We start from the raw sequence: 17295 nt of genomic DNA on the forward strand, positions 1-17295 counted from the left end.
ACTCAATGCCATTTTTTGAGCGCCCTTTGATAAAATTGTAATTCCTCTGTTACATATTGAGCTTTTCTCACGTGGAACTCCATTTTATTCTATAGCAATTTAATGGAAAGCAAAGCAACGTTCACCTTATATATTCAGAAACCAGCTTAAATAATGAGGACGGGGAATGTAATATCATAAGAATCATAAGATGGAAGATGGCATAGATGAAGGATGAAGTAAAAGTTAGGAGTTGAGAAAAAAGTAGGGATCTATTAAAAAAAGAAAAAACCAACAACTTTGTTCTAAAGAAGTACTTAAATGAAAACAATTTGGCAAAAATAACTACAAACTAGCAGCACAGTGTTTGTGGCTGGGAATATATCCTTTCACCACAATTGAGGAGTCAAAACAACAACAACAACAAAACATTCCTGATAATTAAAAAAAGGGGGGGGGCGGGCTTTGCACTATTTTATCCTTACTGTCAGACATTGCTTTCATATACTGGCTAGATATTAAAAGTGAGGCTTTGATGAACTCTGAAGGAAGATCTATATTTCATAGAAGTAGTACCTTCAATAGTAAATATTTACCCTACAAGTAAATACAGAAATCTTAGGACTGTGTAAAATTGCAAAGAAAACATATTTCCACAGGATTGATTAGGGCTATATGCCTGAGGGGTACTGTGTCTATCAAAAGGCAGAAGAAGAGACCTCAGTGTTTCCAATTCGACTTTCTTTCCCTTATGAAGATGAAAACATGAGTGAGCCATGAGATTCTGTTAGAAACATCACCCTGAGCTCTTCTCCATGAAGCAACGAAATCTCTCAATGTGCATTAAATAAACAACTTGTGAGATTTCCCTGAGGGCAAGTACAATGTTGTAGGGTGAGAAAAGATATCATGTGGCAATATGATTATTGCGTTAACTTACTCTACAAGAACATTATTGCCCCATCCGAGCACCATCTTCCATATCCCATTGTTGAGTTTTACTGGGGGAATGATGTCAGTGGCAGGGAATGTGGAGATAGGAAAGTTGTCTTCAGTTGCCATCCCATTAGATGCAGAGATGATAGCTCTCCAGACTTCCGTAGGGCAGATCTCCATCCGTCCTCTCTCAGTGATGACTGTTGTCTAACCCTATTTGTAATTAATAAATTGGGTACTATAACAAATTTATAAATTATATGTTTGTTTAATATCTATCTTCCACAGGAACTCTACAGTAAGCTCCGTGAGGACAAGGACTATATCACATCTTGTTGTCTATTGTTTATTCACACTACTCAGCAAGTTTTTGCACCTAGACTCAAGAAATTGTTGAATGAACAAAAAACAAAATTCAGAGTAAAAAGCAAAACAGAGTAGGAGCATGGCAGATGATAAAAGACATTTATAGACTCTAGGTCTAACATTGTGTTCAGATAACTTTATTTAGACTCTTGAAGACATGAAGGAAAGACACCATGTTCCAATGAGAGAATAATGTCTACCCTTATGGATTATTTACTTCTGTCGTGAGTTTAAGAAAGGTCTAACAACATAGAAATGGATCTGTTTCTCTTCTCTAATTCTAACCATACTCCCACTCCAATCTGTACTTGGGTGTAGGAGTACAGTGAGGCTTGTAGTTCTGTAGGAAATAAGAGGATGAATTTAATAATGAAGAATATTCTAGTGCTTGTCTCCACACCAAGCAGTGGCCTTAAATCAATCAGCATCATTTTGAAGAGATAATATTCTTGCTCACCCAACTGAAGATAGAATATAGATTGAGACATTCAATATGTTTGATGGACCAACAGGGTTATTTTACATTATTTTGGCACTATAATTGTCTTTTCTTTGCAAGGTTGCCAAATTATTAGTAATACCCCTACCTTTACCACCAGCACTGACAGCCCACCATCACCCTAGTGATACAGGTTACCCAGAGAATAAATGGTAGAACAAAGCTTCAAACCCACATTGGTCTGACTCCAAAGCTCAAGCTCTTTCTGTATCACTCTTAGATTACAAAGCATAATCTTCACAGGCAGGTCCTCCTATCAGGACTAGGACAGTCCTGTCCTGATTACATCCCATTTAACATCACTACTCTCAGGTGAGTGCATGATTGTTAATCAGATAATTCCAAAGTTTCAGTGGTCTCAGTTCAAGGCTAAGCAGCAAACACCTGGAGTTCAGCCCCTGCTGACCTTGCCTGTATCACTTGTCTTTATCTTTTAAATAGAGGCATAGTTCCTGAGAGTAGATGTGACTCATTAATGAATGCAGAGCACAGGGGAAAGTAGATTAGTGGATTAGCTAAAGAAAGAACTAAAGATTATTACTTTATCATACACTATGAAAGGAGTGTTTTACCATGGTGCTTGATTTTGGATCAAAATTTGGAAAGACAGTGGAAAGAAAAATAGTTATTTAAGCCTACCACATATGGTCAAAATTTCTTTATGTAAGATTAGGAAGACAAGACACTCAAGCATTCATCACACATTTTTGCTCCTGATTTTGTTGTATACTGCTTTTGGTAACATTCTTTTTCAACTAAAACAATGTTCTTAAAATTGTTCTGTGGTTCTTTATCAGTAATGATCCAACCTTTGGCAAAGACGAGGGAATCAGGAAGCTAGAAATCAGAATCATATAGGTAGAAGGGAGATGACTTTTTAGAAAGTGCTCAGTGACACAACCTGGGAAGAAAAAAAAATTAAGCCAGGTTGACTATGTCAAATGCATCATTTGGCCACAGAAGAATACATACTTTATAAAGTTAATCTTTTAATCTACCATTTCCTTCACTTTTACTTAATACTGAGAATGGTTAGGGTGTGGGCTTTGTTTTTGTCATTCTAGTTTTACTAGGTTGTCTAATTTAAGTGAAATGGGAGTGTCCACTTTATTGTGTGTGATATTAGTGCCTCTGAGCAGTGTATCCCATGTCAATCGCCATCAGCCATCATTTTAAACTCAGATGCCTCTACACAAGGTAATAGAATGCTTTGCTAAATATTTTGAACTAGTATTTTCACACCTCCTTCCAACTCTAAAATACTAGATATGGTCTTTTGGTCTGTTTCTTTCTGCAGTGGTGTCCCAGGGTAGTTTTGTGGCATTCTAATCATTGATGTAATATGATAATTGACTTAGTCTGCTGCAACAGAGGAGGTTGGCTAAGTGAGGAGGCATGGTATACTCTGCAATAAAACAAAATGAGAGGTGTAACGTGCTAAGAAGACATGTTTACTAAGGTAGATCTTTTCATAAAGAAACATGTTTACTTTCCAGTATATTTTATTAATGGAGTCTGCCTTTAGTTTCAACCAGGGAGTGGCAAAATATGGCCCTCTGTGGCCAAATGTGGCCACACCCATTCATTTGCATATTGTCCACAGCTGCTTTCTCACAACAGTGGCAGAATTGAGAGTAGTTGAAACAGAACTTGTGGCTGTCAAAGCCAAAAACACTACTCTCACTTTTTACAGAAAAAGTTTGGTGACCCCTGGTTTAAAACTAATTTCTTATCCTATTTCTTACTGGGCATACATTCATGAAATATAACAAGCCCCTAAATTCAAACTGTTTGGTAAACAAACAAACAAAAATTTGTTTTTAAGTTGTTACAGCACAACATTAAAAAAAAATGGCATGACCCCATAATTCCCAAAATAAAAATTACCATATGGCAGCTGGAACATTCTAAGACTCTGAATACTGAGTATGTCAGTTTATTTCTTGGGAAAGAAATGGAAAAAAATATGCAAGCACACATAGATTACTGTTTTTTTTTTTTTCTTTTTTAGGGGCTTTCAACATCGCAACACTTCCGAGCACCAGCACCAATATTAGTATTATCAATACGGCATAATAGTGAAGATAGGGAGCTGAGTCAAGAGCCTTGAGTTTAATTTATTTTGCTGATAAAAAACTAAAAGTTTCATATTGATTATGGATCTATAAGAGTAATCAAAACTTACTGACTCATGGAGGAGTAAAAATACAGTCAAAGACCAGCCCTGTCAGAGCCAGTGGCTGAAATCACTGCTACCTCGGGTGATGTAATTTACTGTTGGTGCTGGCTAAAGTCACTCATATGAAAGAGTGATCAGTCACTAAATATTTATGATTGTTGAAGAGGCAAAACGATTGACTTTATCCACTCATAGGATGGCAGATACTAATTCCTGGCAAAATAATTTACTTTCAAAATTTAGTACATTGTGTTAAGACAGTTTACAAATAAAGGTATTATTTTGAAAAAAAATCCTAATATCCAAGGCCAAATTCTCCTATTTCACACTTTTTGAAAGAAAGGTGAAGAGAAAAATACTGATTGTTAAGAAAAGAAAAACAAAAGACGATTGTCCTGAAAACAAAACAACTCTGTGTTCCAATTCCCTAACCACCTGTCATACAGTGACTGTACCCATCAGCAGTCTGTTCTCTCTGGAGCTCCACTCGTGTGAACTTGGAGGGATCCCTAGGAGAGCTGCTTATGGAATGTAAGGGGAATCACAAGATTTGAAACGTGGGTATGTGCATCAGGGCTTTAAAATGTGGTTTCATTTGACTCCAGCTTGTATCAAACTTGAATATGCTTTACAACCAAACTTAATTTTACTGAGAAGAATGAAGTGCCAAATTTATGTCTGAACTTCAGATTCCTTGTCTGCTCCATCGTCATCACTAATGTGGTTACTCAACCTCCATTTGAGGAAGTAAAATGACAGTTTAAGAATCTTGTTTGTGGAGGGGTGGGTATAGCTCAGTGCTAGAGCATGTGCTTAGCACGCGCGAGATCCTGAGTTCAACCCCCGGGACCTCCATTAAAAAAATTAAAATAAATAAACATAATTACCTCCTCCCCACCAAACAAACAAACAAACAAAAATATAGAGAGAGAACCTTGTTTGGGGATGGCATGCTTCTCCCAGTATGTAGTATTTTACTGGCAGCATATCGGTAAGATTATAGCTTAAATGTATTTATTACTCGAATGTTTAATGCATTGATCTAGTTATTATTGCTGCTTAATGAACTACCCCAACATTTAGTAGCTTATGATCATCATTTATTATGCTCACAGATCCTGTGGGTCAGCACAGCAGACAGCAAGAGTGCCTGTCTCTGCTCCACAGTGTCTAGGATTTCAGCTGAGAAGGTTTAAGGGCTGGGGTGATTTGATGATCGGGGGCTAAATCATTTGGAGGCCCCTTCGCTCATACAGCTGGGGCCTGTGTTGGGAAGACTTGGCGACTAGAACTGCCAGCTGGACTGCCTATAGGTGGCTTCTTCATGTGGTTGCTCCAAGTGGCTTGGCTTGGAGCCAAGCACGGCAGCCTTAAGACAACTGGACTTAAATGGCAGTTCAAGGCTCTAAGTGTGACTGTTCCAGCAAACAGAGTGATAGCTGCATCATCCCTTATGACCCAGCCTTGAAGCCATACAGACTCCCTTCCGCTGTGTTCTGCTGGCGAAAGCAGGCCCACGCCCATCCAGGTTCCCGGAGAGGAGGGTTAGCCTCTACCTCTTCACAGGGAAGTGGTAGGGTCACACCAGAGGAGAGGAAGTGACGATGGGAGAAGTCACTTTGGGAGATACAATCTGCCACACTGGCAAAGAAACAGTGAGTGAGTACACAGCTGAGAAAATGTAAGTGTTCCCTGAAATGTTAACGTTTGTGATATTGTTTATTAGAATTGGATGCCTAAAAGGCACCTCAAACCTCCTCCAGGAAAGAAAGTCATTCCTGTTAAAAAAAAAAAAAAAAGAAAAAGAAAAAATTGGCATTAGCTGGCAACCAGGGTCAAGAAAACAAAATGCTTGTGTTGGGAAATGGTGAGAAATCTGCATTGTGTGGCGCATCAGGCTGTGTATAGGAATAGCTGGTTGAAACCAGGTCAGGAAAGGCCACTAACTCTAAGCTAGATAACTTGCACTTCATTCAGTAGTTGATGAAGAGCTTTGAAAGTGGGTTTCTGTTTGTTTTTTAAAGGGAGGGCGAGAGCTTAATCAAAATGGTGCTTTAGGAAGACAACCTGCATTGTGTGCAGTTTAGGCTGAAAATGAAGGTGGGTGGGTGGAAAAGAGCCCAGACTTCCCACCAAAAACCAAGGACCATGCAGTCTTCATTTTCTCCATGTACCTCCCCGGGGTAGACTGAGAAAGCATGGTAGAGTGGAAGGAGGGGGAGCTTAGGCCTGGGTTCGGAACCCTGGCTCCGTAACTTTGGTACGTGTATGACCTGAGGTTGGGCGCTTGATGTTTCGGAGCCTCTCTTTCCTCAATTGTAAAATAGGGATAATTTTTATATTGTACAAGGTTTCCATAAGGATTAGGAAGTTCTTGACAAATGGTAGCAATTATTAATCGTTGGATGCAGCTCTGAATTTATTTCCTTAAAATCTTTTAGCATTACACCGGACTCCTCCCATTTCCCTTGACTGGTGGTCTCTGCTAAAGCCAGACTAGGAGAGCAGTTTATTAGGACAGCACCCTATACCTAGTAGGTAATCTTTTCTTCTATGTTCTCCGAAAAATCACCTTCATCTACTTGATTACTCTCTTCTTTATTCCAAATAGTAACTGCAGCATCAGCAGAAGCTTTTGAATAGTTGTTTCTCTAAATGGAAATGTCTTTTTCTCTTGCCAGGATAGACAAAGTGTTAAATAAGTACTCAGTACTTATTGTATTTTAATTTAATCAAAGAAGCAGTAATGGAATTTGAGGGCCACTGGCTGGAGCAGCAAGAGCTGTCTAGCACTCCTTCTTCTACATTGTTCCTCTTTAGGGTTTATTTTTAATATGTTCCCTGGACTAGGATGTCAGGCTGTTGGTTCCAACACATCACTGAGCCTATGAAGAAATGTGAGCACGTACAAGTGATTTGAGGCTACTTTTCCTGGATCAAAGTTCACAAAGTCCTCAAATGGAAAATTGAGAGGAAAGGAATTTACCTTTTAATTATTTGAAAATTATTTCCCTCTTTCAGTTTCTGTCTTACCATTATATATGCTATTACAGATAGTTTCTGACAAATGTTTACTAAGTACTAACCTTTAAGTTTAAGCAAGAAAGAATTACTGAAGGAAATTGGCTACCTATTTCTGTGTAATTCTGGATGAAATGTTAGTTTTTGATAAACAGAGATGAAAGTCTTACAATTTAATTTAGGGATGAAGATTGCTACTACCAGGCCAGGGCTGAAATACCAAAACAACAATAACAATACCAGAACACCAAGAAAAAGATTTTCCTCTACCACTTATTTTAACATGAAAAATTAAAAAATTAAGGAGGAATGGACCAAGCAAATACCACGGTGTGACCCATTCATGGAAAGTCAGTAATGGCCTTCAAACATATATGTTGTGTGTCTATTTTGTGTCCTCTAGGGATGATTGTGGATAGAAAGCACATACATGGGATTAATGTTAAAAGAAAACACCACACAAAAAAAATCTCATTTTAAATAGCTATGCTTAAAAAAGTAGACATGTTAAAAAAGAAAATAAAACCAAAGTATAGTGGCTTCAACTTCCAAAAGTCCTGGTTTTGGATAGCTGATTTCTCAGAAAGTATATGCAGGTGTTGGTGTTAGTGTACTTGTGCTCTGTCAGGTTCAGTTGAAATTGGAGCGGTAGATGTAATTAAGGTATCGTATTGTGTGGATTTCCCCAATGATTAGCCAACTCTCTGGATCAGATGTTTAAGTTTACAGAGAAAGACCAACCCCCAACTCCGAACTTACGCTAAGTTTTAAGGAAATCTGAAACAGAGTTGACAGGTAAGAAAATACATGGAGTTCTGGTATTCACATTGCTTCTTTTGATTATGGGGGTGATAACACTACTCATAATAGGGTTATTATGAAGATGAAATGAATTCATTTATGTTAAGTAATTATAACAGTCCCTGGAATGTCGTAATCGCTACGTCGTGTTGGCTATCAGCAGTATTAGTATTAGTACTGCTAGAGGGGCTATCAATATTTTCATTACCCCATGGTAGACACTGTCAATAGCCTATTCCATATGAACTTTCATAAGCAGAAAGGCAATTCTGGAACTGTACTGACATAAGCGCATAACAGCTATCAACTGGGTTTAGAAAGACGGTGTCAAATTCAGGCCTCACACCCCTTTTTTCTAGCTGTCTCTCTTCAAACTGTATCTCTTGTGTTTTATGCCAAAAGAGATTGTCTTCACTTGAAATTAGCCTCAATGACCACATCTTTTTTTTTTTTTCAGATGACCAAAAATATATTTTTTCTTACATACATTTGGTCTTCTTCTGGGATTCCTGGCCCCCAGCTCCTAAAAACTCTTGGAATTTCCCAAGTGAAGAGAGCTATAAAGGTGTCTTTTGCTATATTAACGAGGCAAATTTTGTCACTCACCTAAGGATGGGGTCTAGTTGTCTGTGGAGCCAACCACGTGATTACAGACGGTTTGGACTCACAGCTGCACCCCACTGACATCCTGGGAGGGGAATGGGGTTGGAGGTTGGGTTCAAACACCAATGGCCAATGATTTTAATCAATGGTGTCTTTGTAGTGAAGCCTCCATAAAAACCCAAAGGACAGAGTCCAGGAGCTTCTGCCCACAGAGACCCCACCTTTAGACCACATCGTTTTGAAAAAATATAATATGATCAATCAACCGGAAGCCACCAGAATATTAGCAGCCTTCTTTGACAGGATATTTCTCACTGCTATTCCCTCTATTTTTTTTTTTAATAATGAAACTGTATTACTATCATAGCAGAAAAAAAGTAATAGATTTTCATTTTTGAAAACCAAACAGCTATAATCAAGGTGCAGCAAGATGCTCAATACAATGCTATTTTAAAATTTTGTACTGTATTTTTATTTGCCCAGGTGCAAGACAAGCAGCAATCTTCTTTTGAGGATCTTCTCATCCCAAGACACTAATTTGAACAAAGCCCAGGTGGGCCGTGAGCAAACACTGTCAGCATTGAACAGCATCCAAATACTATGAAAGGGCTCAGACATTCCAGCCCTGTCCCTGGTGTCGCAGGAGCCACTGTTTCATAGTTTGTAGGGAGGTTAATCTCACTGTCTATCAGAAGGTCTCTGTTCATTATATATTATTATGATATACAATATATAATTATATATAGTTTGTCTGGAAAATAGCTGTAGGCAGTGAATGAAATTATTTGCATATTTTAATTCAAATTTAAGTTAAAAAATAAGATATCTATCTACATGGCTCAAAATTCAAAAAAGTACAAAGGCTGCAGTGAAAAATCTTCCTCCTGCTTGTGAGGCCACCTCACAACCACCTAGTTCCCTTTCCTGGGGGCAAATAGTGCTTTTAGTTGCTTGTATATCCTTCCTGAGATATTTTTGCACATGCAAATAAATACATAGACGTAGTCTTAGAGCTATAGTTTAGGAAGAATGATGTCTTAAGGAATTTGTGGAGCCTGGATCTGTCTTAATAGAAATATATTCTGGATGAGTAAGGCTATTTGGAATGTTCCAAAAAGAGTGGATGCTACTGATCTTTCTACATGGAATTATTGAGTCCCTACTATGTGTAAGGCTCTGTGCCAAATGCTGTTTCTCCTGTCAAGTTGCCTTTCAAATTTTTCATACATATTCATTTGTCTTTCAGATCTGTGTGCTCAAACATCACCATGTCAGAGAGGCCTTCCCTAACACACTTGAGAATAGCTCCCCCTCACCCTCTCACTGTGTTTTATTTCTTCTACAGCTAGGATAAGTCTATAATTTCTCACCACTTTCTCTTGGGAGTGAAAGGGAGTGCTATTACCATTACACAGGGATAACAGGGTGCGCTGGAACTGTAAACTGGGGATGGGGAGCCACCCCATTCATACCATTTACTACGGCATAGCGTTTTATATTCCAAGGAAATGGAAATGATCTCGTCCATTTATTTGTTCACTTGTAAACTTATGGAGCTGGAACTTTGCTTGTCCTAGGATCACCTAGAAGTTCCTTGACACATAGTAAGTAGATTTTTAAAAAATTCTTTTTTTAAAAAAAAATATCTTTATTGAAGTATAGTTAGTTTACAATGTTGTGTCAATTTCTGGTGTACAGCACAATACTTCAGTGATATAGGAACATACATATATTGATTTTCATATTCTTTTTCACTATAAGGTACTACAAGATGCTGAATATAGTTCCCTGTGCTATATAGTATAAACTTGTTGTTTATCTATTTTATATATAGTGGTTAGTATCTGCAAATCTCGAACTCCCAAGTAAATAGGTTCTTAATAAATATATGTGGACTAAATGGATGACCCAGCCATGCTTCATGTTCTTTGTAGAACTGAGCATCCTTTGGGCAGCAAGGGGAAATTGAAAAGCCATAAAGGGCAAATTTGCTTAGAATGTTTCCTCCCTCGGGACAGAGGGGGAAAAAAAGGGCCAACTTTTAATATTCAGACTTCAACTCTGCAGCATTTCCCATAAAGAGATCAGTCTGGCAGATGTGTACGAGAAGTGCCAACTGGTTCTTTGCAAGGAGATGGGGGTGTTGTGCTCTCCAGGAGAGGCCTGGTCTGGGGAGTAGACCAATGGGATGAGAACGGTCATGGCCCAGTTTGATCCAGTGGTTGGTTAATCTGTAGAAAACCTGCCTCCATGCAGTGGAACAGCTGTGTCTATGTGACTCAGTCCACAGGAGAAAAAGAAGAGCAACTTCAGAGCAAGCAGCCTGCCATCTGGACTCATTCATCCTCCAGGAGGTGGGAGGCCAGCAGGATACAAAGGAACAAGCACCTGTCTGTGCCTGGGAGGTGGCTGGTGCGGTCACACACACACACACACACAAACACAGATTAGCAGAGTCCAAGGGCCCTGGGAGTCGGTTTCAGTAGAGAAGTCTGATGTAATTTTCTACTATCTTACCTAAAACCAGACTAATCTTTTTAATCATAGAGGGCATAGGTTTTAGTGGCTTAGTAGCTCAATTTAATTTTCCCTTTTCCTTTCCAAAGAGAGAGGCCCATGTCCTGGGTTAGGCGTCCATGGGTGAATTCCTGTAGGACGAAGAGGCCGAAACTCTGGCCTAGGGTTATTAAGCACAGCTTTCATAGTAAGTGTGTCAATACAATTTCCGAAAGATTTGCTTGTTTCTCTATCACAAATATATTGTTCAAATTGTATTAAAGGGAAATATTCTGGCATCCTGTTGGGACTACTGGACTTGGAGGTAATATCTTAAGCCCCTTGATTTTATTGCTGAGGGAACTGAGGGCCCAGAAAGTTTGCATAACTTGCCTTCCTTGACATGAACAGAGATGGGTGCCTGTTTTTAGGCGTTAGAACCTCTCCTAATATTTGACTTTAGGTATGTGTTTTAAAATGACAGTTGGATATGGTTGAGAGCTCAGTAGTTGAACCTGTGAAGCAATTTATGACACAAATTTAACCAAATAAAATTATTTTCCCTAGCTCGTGCCATGCTGACAGCTCGCAAAAACTGTGTTCACCTTTCTTCACTCCTCATAAAAGGGGCTACAGTTATTTTTAAACCTGAGATTTGAAAAAGGGAATTTAGATTATAAATCTAGGTTGGTGGAACTTATTCAGGAATTTGTTGGACTGAATATGTACTTTCTGAAGTGTAAGTGAAATAAAAATGAAGTCTTTAAGCGATCCCTTTCTCTCTCTGTCTTTATCTATATCGTGGCTTTTATTCCAGATTAGATGAGAAGAAAAAGTGGTTTTCTCTCTCCTTACTCTTATGTCACAAAATGGTTGACTAACCTGATTCCACAGTGGCCTCTGTAATGATCATTCTGCAGTGATATTGTTTAATAACAAAACAACTACAAGACAAAACAAATAGTGGCACAAAGCAAATCTCTATTCTGTATAGCAAAATGTTTGTCAGACTGCCACCAATAAGCCAGGCATTTATAAAGAAGCTGATAGAAACATTTCTGGTCATTCTTTGAAGTTTGTAGTTACAGGATATAACATATCTACACTACCTCCTTTTGTTTAGGCCCCCAAATGAGATGTATATGAATGTTGCAATTTTGTACAACTCCAGGATAAGCATTCTATGATATCTTTCACCCGTTTTCTTTTCTAATAAAAGAGAATAATAAAAAGCCCAAATAAAATAGTTATATTTATGGTTTCTGCTGTTTGTTGAATAAAATCCTTTACATATAATATCCAGTGACAAGCCATCACTCTCCTTGGTTTATATAATGAGGAAAATTAAATACGGAGGTCTTTAAGTAAAAATATACAGAAGTCTTTACAAAGAGGTGTTACTATACAAAGTCACACAAAGGTTGAGAAAACTCTTTGTGGCAATAATCCTATCTGCAAGTCAGATCTGTAGATGATTATCTGTTTGAATAATCATCTCACAGCCTATTAGTTGCATTATTTTTCTACATACAGCCTTCCTGTTTTAGAATCAAAGAGTGCCATGCTTCTCCAAGACCAGGAATGCCTGGATTGCCTATTCAAACACTTTCATCTTCATTGTTGCTGGAGACACTATGTCGTCAGGAGGTTTCATCACCTGCTGCCACTAGATGGTGCTTGTTGTTGAAACAAGGGTTCTTCCGCCCTTCTTTGTTTCCTTTAGGTGCCTATAAGGACCCCGGATGATTATTAAAGAAACTTGATTGATAAGCTCAGTAGTGGATGAGTATTCTAGAAGGTCATTTAGCACAGAGAGTTATTTATTAAAAATATAAATAAATCATTATCAGTAAAGACTACTTATACTGTTTTCCTAATTCCATTAATTTTTTCTGTTCATTCTTCTTGTCAACCAGCTGTGAGAACTCCGATATAAAATGAACAAATAAATCTTTCTTTGGGCTCATGAGAATCAAGGGATATAATTCAAGTTTTAGGATAGGTGAAAAAAAAGATTTCAGGATTCATTGTCCTCACCCGGAATAGCAATTGCAAAGGTGACCACAAGCAGAGTTAACGAGGAAACTTAATCAATGACCTTTCAAAAGAAAAACACATACATCTCAATTACTGGACAATAATCAATAGGAAAGGAAATGGAACATGCTCTTTTAATTGCGGGACAACAAACAGCAAGTAATGAGAATGATAACAGAGGTTATTGGCTTTTTGCCAAAGACAAGTCTTTTTCTCATTAATTTACGACACACACAGAACCTTACCTCACAGTGAGGCTCTAACTCCCTCCCTGCCTCCCACTCCACACTCTAAGTTTATACCCCTTTCAGGGTAAAATTTTGTCAATCTTCATAGTGAAATGCCTCCAGGGGTTACCTATTTGGTTTGTGTGAAGGACGGTTTGATATTTTTTGTAGCAGAATATTGGAAAACATAGGTTTCTTGGACTTTTCCTTTTCCAGTCACCAACGCTGACCATTCATGGCTGGTTCACTATTATAATGAGAAATTGCCAACTATGTTGAAATACATAATCCACAGTGTGAAAAACTGCTGAACAGCCCTGGCAAATTCTTAATACAAAAGTGGCTTCTCTTTTCCTGTGAGCTTACTTTGGGGTTGCTGATTCTTGCTAACTGTGTGCTCAGGGACTGAAAGTTAATTTTAACATTAGTCTAAAACCACAATATAACTATATAGGCAAAACCTTGAAAGCGAAATTAAAAAAAAAAAAACCTTCTGTTTTGAATTTCCCAAAGTGGGTCGTGTAGAATGTGTGAACATACATATGAGCCAGATTTAACGACAGTCAGACACACGACATTAATATATTTTAATTTTAAACATTAGACAGCCTCTGGTAGTTCCTAGTGCCTTTTGAGCACTGACTAAGGGTTTTAAACACAACAGGTTTTTAAAAAAGATACAAGTATATACTTGCTTCCCAGACACTGGTGAGGTACAATAGATCTATTCCAGTTTTAAATACTGGAAAGAAAAGCCTTTGTTCTCAAATGATTTTCCTCCAGATTTGTTTTTCCTGGAGGTCTTATTAATTTAGCTTAGTACTGAAGAAAGAATTGGAACCAGGAGCAGGTAGTCAGCATGTGATATTTATCTCGGGCTTTATATGTTTTGGTGGCTACTGTCGAAAATGCAGTTTGGTCAGTAACTTCCACATGTATATTATTATATGTACAATATGTATTAATAGGAAATGCATATTCGCTTGCATCATATACTGTGTGGCTTCCATCCATCAAGTGGCTCCTCTCTAGCAGTACCCAGAACATCAGATGGTGTGTGTGCTGACAGTCTGTTCAGATCTTAATGGTCTACTTAATTCATCATAATGGGGCTGGGTCATTGATACATTATTAGTATTTGCTTGACAAAGAGGACTTAAACCTTATTAGTAGCCTTAGGAACAGAGTAAATACAATAATCTCTTTATCTCAAGAAACTCCCTTGGATGGCTAAAGATGTTTTCCAAACTGCTCGAGGAAGGCAGAAGCCATCAGTGACATACGCAGAGGACAAGGCTGAGAGTCAGACATCCTTTGCTAAAGTGAACCGTGACTTAGCATCGTGTCACTGACTTAGCAGCACTCTGTCTACCTATATTCCTCAAGTTCTATAAAGTAGCGTCAGGAGTGTTCGGGGCTGGGAAATGCGAGCAACTTCAGTTCTGCAAGAGAGAATAAGCTCTCCCCAGCGGGGAACTCCTGTGAATAGTACAAAAAGCTGGACCTAGCAGCCCGCTCAGGGCGTGAGAGAGGGAACCCAGGAAGGCGAAGGCGGTCGGTCGGGAGCAGGGTCCTCGGCCAGCTCCAGGCGGGAGCTGCGCGCAGAGCCCGAGCCCCCGGCGGAGGCGGTGCGGCCGAGGCCCCTCCCCGCCGCCGCGGCTGCCCAGGCGGCTGACGCCGAGCGGCGGCCGGGGGTGGTGGGGGCCGGGCGGGCGGGCGGGCGCGAGCTAGGGCAGGGCAAGGGGCCGGCCGAGGCCAGTCGCGGCTTTAAATATGGATCGCGGGCTCGCGCTTGTGGCACAGCCTCCGCTACGGCCGCCTTCCCCGATTCTCCGTCCCCGGGCTCGCTCCCGAGGGGCGTCCGGGCCGGGTACCGCTGCTGCAGTGTTAGTTACTGGCAGAAACATCGGCGATCCCCATAAATATGCAGGCGCTGCAGAAGGCAAAGTAGAGTAGACGCCCGCGCTCTCACACACTCACTCGCCGCGCACCACGGGGGCCGTGTAGACATCTCCCCCCGCGCCACCCTCTCCCCCTTTCTCGCGGGCCCTTCAGATTCCAGTCCCGCGGCGCCGAAGACCCTCCCGCCCCAGCGCCCTCGACCCCTCCGCGCCTCCCTCCTGCCCCGGAGCGCGCACCCACCCGGGCCACAAAGTTGTGACTACTTGGGCGCGGGTGGCTCGCGCCCCGCTCGCTCCGCGCCTCGCGCCGACAACTTCCCGCTGCTCGGCCGCGCCGCGCCCCGGGCCCACGCCTCCGGGGATCCCGAGGGCCCCCAGCTTCCAGCCCCGGCGGCGCGCCGGGCAGCGCTTTGGCGGCGGCGGCAGTGGCGGCAGCGAAGGCGGCGGCGGCGGCAGCGGCAGCGGCAGCGGCTGCTGCAGCCCCACACTCAGCCGCCAAACTGGAGGAGCGACGGAAGCCGGACCCCAGGAGGTGAGCGCCCGGCCGGGGCAGGGGAGAGAGGGTCGGCCGACTCTCCTGCCTCCCGGCGGCGGCGGCGGTGGCAGCGGCGGCGGGGCCGAGGCCGGTCCCGGCGTTGGGGGGTGGGGGTGGGGGGGCGGCGGCCTCGGCGCGCCCGGAAGGGAGAGAGGTCAGCTGCCGGCCGGGCATCCCCGGGGCTGAGTGCCGGCGAAGTGTGGAGGCTGATGCCGCGGAAAAGTACTTCTTTTTCCTTCTTAACGTTTAAAGGAGTTTGGGTGGCGGTGTTTCTCTCCCGCTGTAAAGCCCCCTGCGCGTAACCCGGCGTTACTGCCCCGACTGTGCGGCCACTGTGCCCGCGGGCTGGGCTCCGGCGCAGTGACACGTGTGTTCCTGTGAGCCCGGTTGGCCCTAGTGTGGCTGGGCACCTGCTTGAGGGGAAAACGTTCCCAAAACCACTGGCGGGGGAGGCGGGGGAGTCGGGGGACTTTTGGTGCCACCGAGGCCGCGGCCCCCACGTCACGGCCAGCCCTGAGACGGAGCAGTCACATCTCTCCCTGGCACGCCGAAGGCGGGGGTGAGTCAGGCAGATTCTCTGCAAGCGGCACACACAGTTATTTGAAATGGACTTGGAAAGGGGAGGAGGAGGGTAGACTGGGGTTTCTCTTGGCCGGCGACCGTGGAGCCTTCCTCAGGTACTGGGCAGCATGTGCGTCCTGGCAAGAAGAGGTGATTTCTTTTTTCTTAAGTGCATTTTACCCAGCCTTTGCCAGTCCGTTAATAAGAATGACCAAAGGAAGGCAGGAGTTGGGAACCACATCAGCAAACTGCAGCAAGCGCCACAAGGAGGGAGAAAAGTTATTAAAGAAGAAAAGCACAAACAACAGTACAAAACCCCTGAACTTGACATGAAAGATGGAGAAGGAAGCCGTTCTACCTCTGTTCTAACATCGTAGAGCATTTTTCAAAAACATTTGCTTGTAAAACTTCTGTTTTTTCCATCCCTCCTTCCTTCTCAAGGCCTTACCTTCTCAGCATAATTGCCCGCAGGAAGGTCTTTCCAGGCTTGACCGTGAAGAGCAGTTAACCACTTTGGTTTACCCTCCTCATTCCTTTTCCTATTTCACTCCAGTGCTGGACCAAGTTGGTCCTAATTGGAAATCACGAACACTGGACTGTGCCAAACACACGTTGTCTCAAATCCTGGAACAACTCTTTTCCTAAGAGACACTGTGTTGTACCATATTTCCTTTTTTTTTGCTTGTACCTGGGACTTGGAATTAGAGTATTACCTGAATTAAGTTAATGTGTCCATTGCTTGTTGGGGCTTACGTTTTCATTTTGATTTGAATGAGTTCTTTAAAGCAGTTAGAGCACTATTCAGTAGCTTTTGATGGCCAATGTGATGTCTTTCGAAAAGGTTTCTGACTTGAAAACTCTCCTCCTTGTGCCTGTCACATTAGCATTTAAATAATTTTCATGGTCATTACGGCACTAAGATTGAAGTTGTTAGTGTAACTGCAATCAAAGAAGCATGTCTGCTTCTTTTTGTGTAGCTTTAACAACTGAGAAAAACTTTTACTTTCATTTTAAAGTTAAATGTAGTGATAAGATTCTGTTTTCTGTATACCACATCTTGAAATTGAGTGGATTTAACCTCATCCCAGAGTCTCTGGTAAGATGACAAGAAACTCCCACATGTGTGAATAGAGAGAGGAAAGCCATACTCTTAG

At 41.6% G+C, this 17295-nt stretch overlaps 1 protein-coding gene across 3 annotated transcripts in view; it reads left to right on the top strand.

Moving 5' to 3' along the window:
• Positions 1-15439: 15439 nt before the first annotated feature.
• Positions 15440-17295, top strand: part of SLC4A4 (solute carrier family 4 member 4) — a 310190-nt gene continuing 308334 nt past the window's right edge. Inside the window, exon 1 of one of the 3 annotated variants that reach the window (XM_064485250.1) lies at positions 15440-15577. The gene's annotated coding sequence lies outside the window, so the exon portion shown is untranslated. The remainder of the gene's footprint in view (positions 15578-17295) is intronic. The other 2 variants (XM_064485254.1, XM_031470303.2) reach the window with 2 other exon arrangements.

The sequence above is a fragment of the Camelus dromedarius genome, chromosome 1, assembly GCF_036321535.1.
Source record: "Camelus dromedarius isolate mCamDro1 chromosome 1, mCamDro1.pat, whole genome shotgun sequence".
In the NCBI taxonomy this organism is placed as follows: domain Eukaryota; kingdom Metazoa; phylum Chordata; class Mammalia; order Artiodactyla; family Camelidae; genus Camelus; species Camelus dromedarius.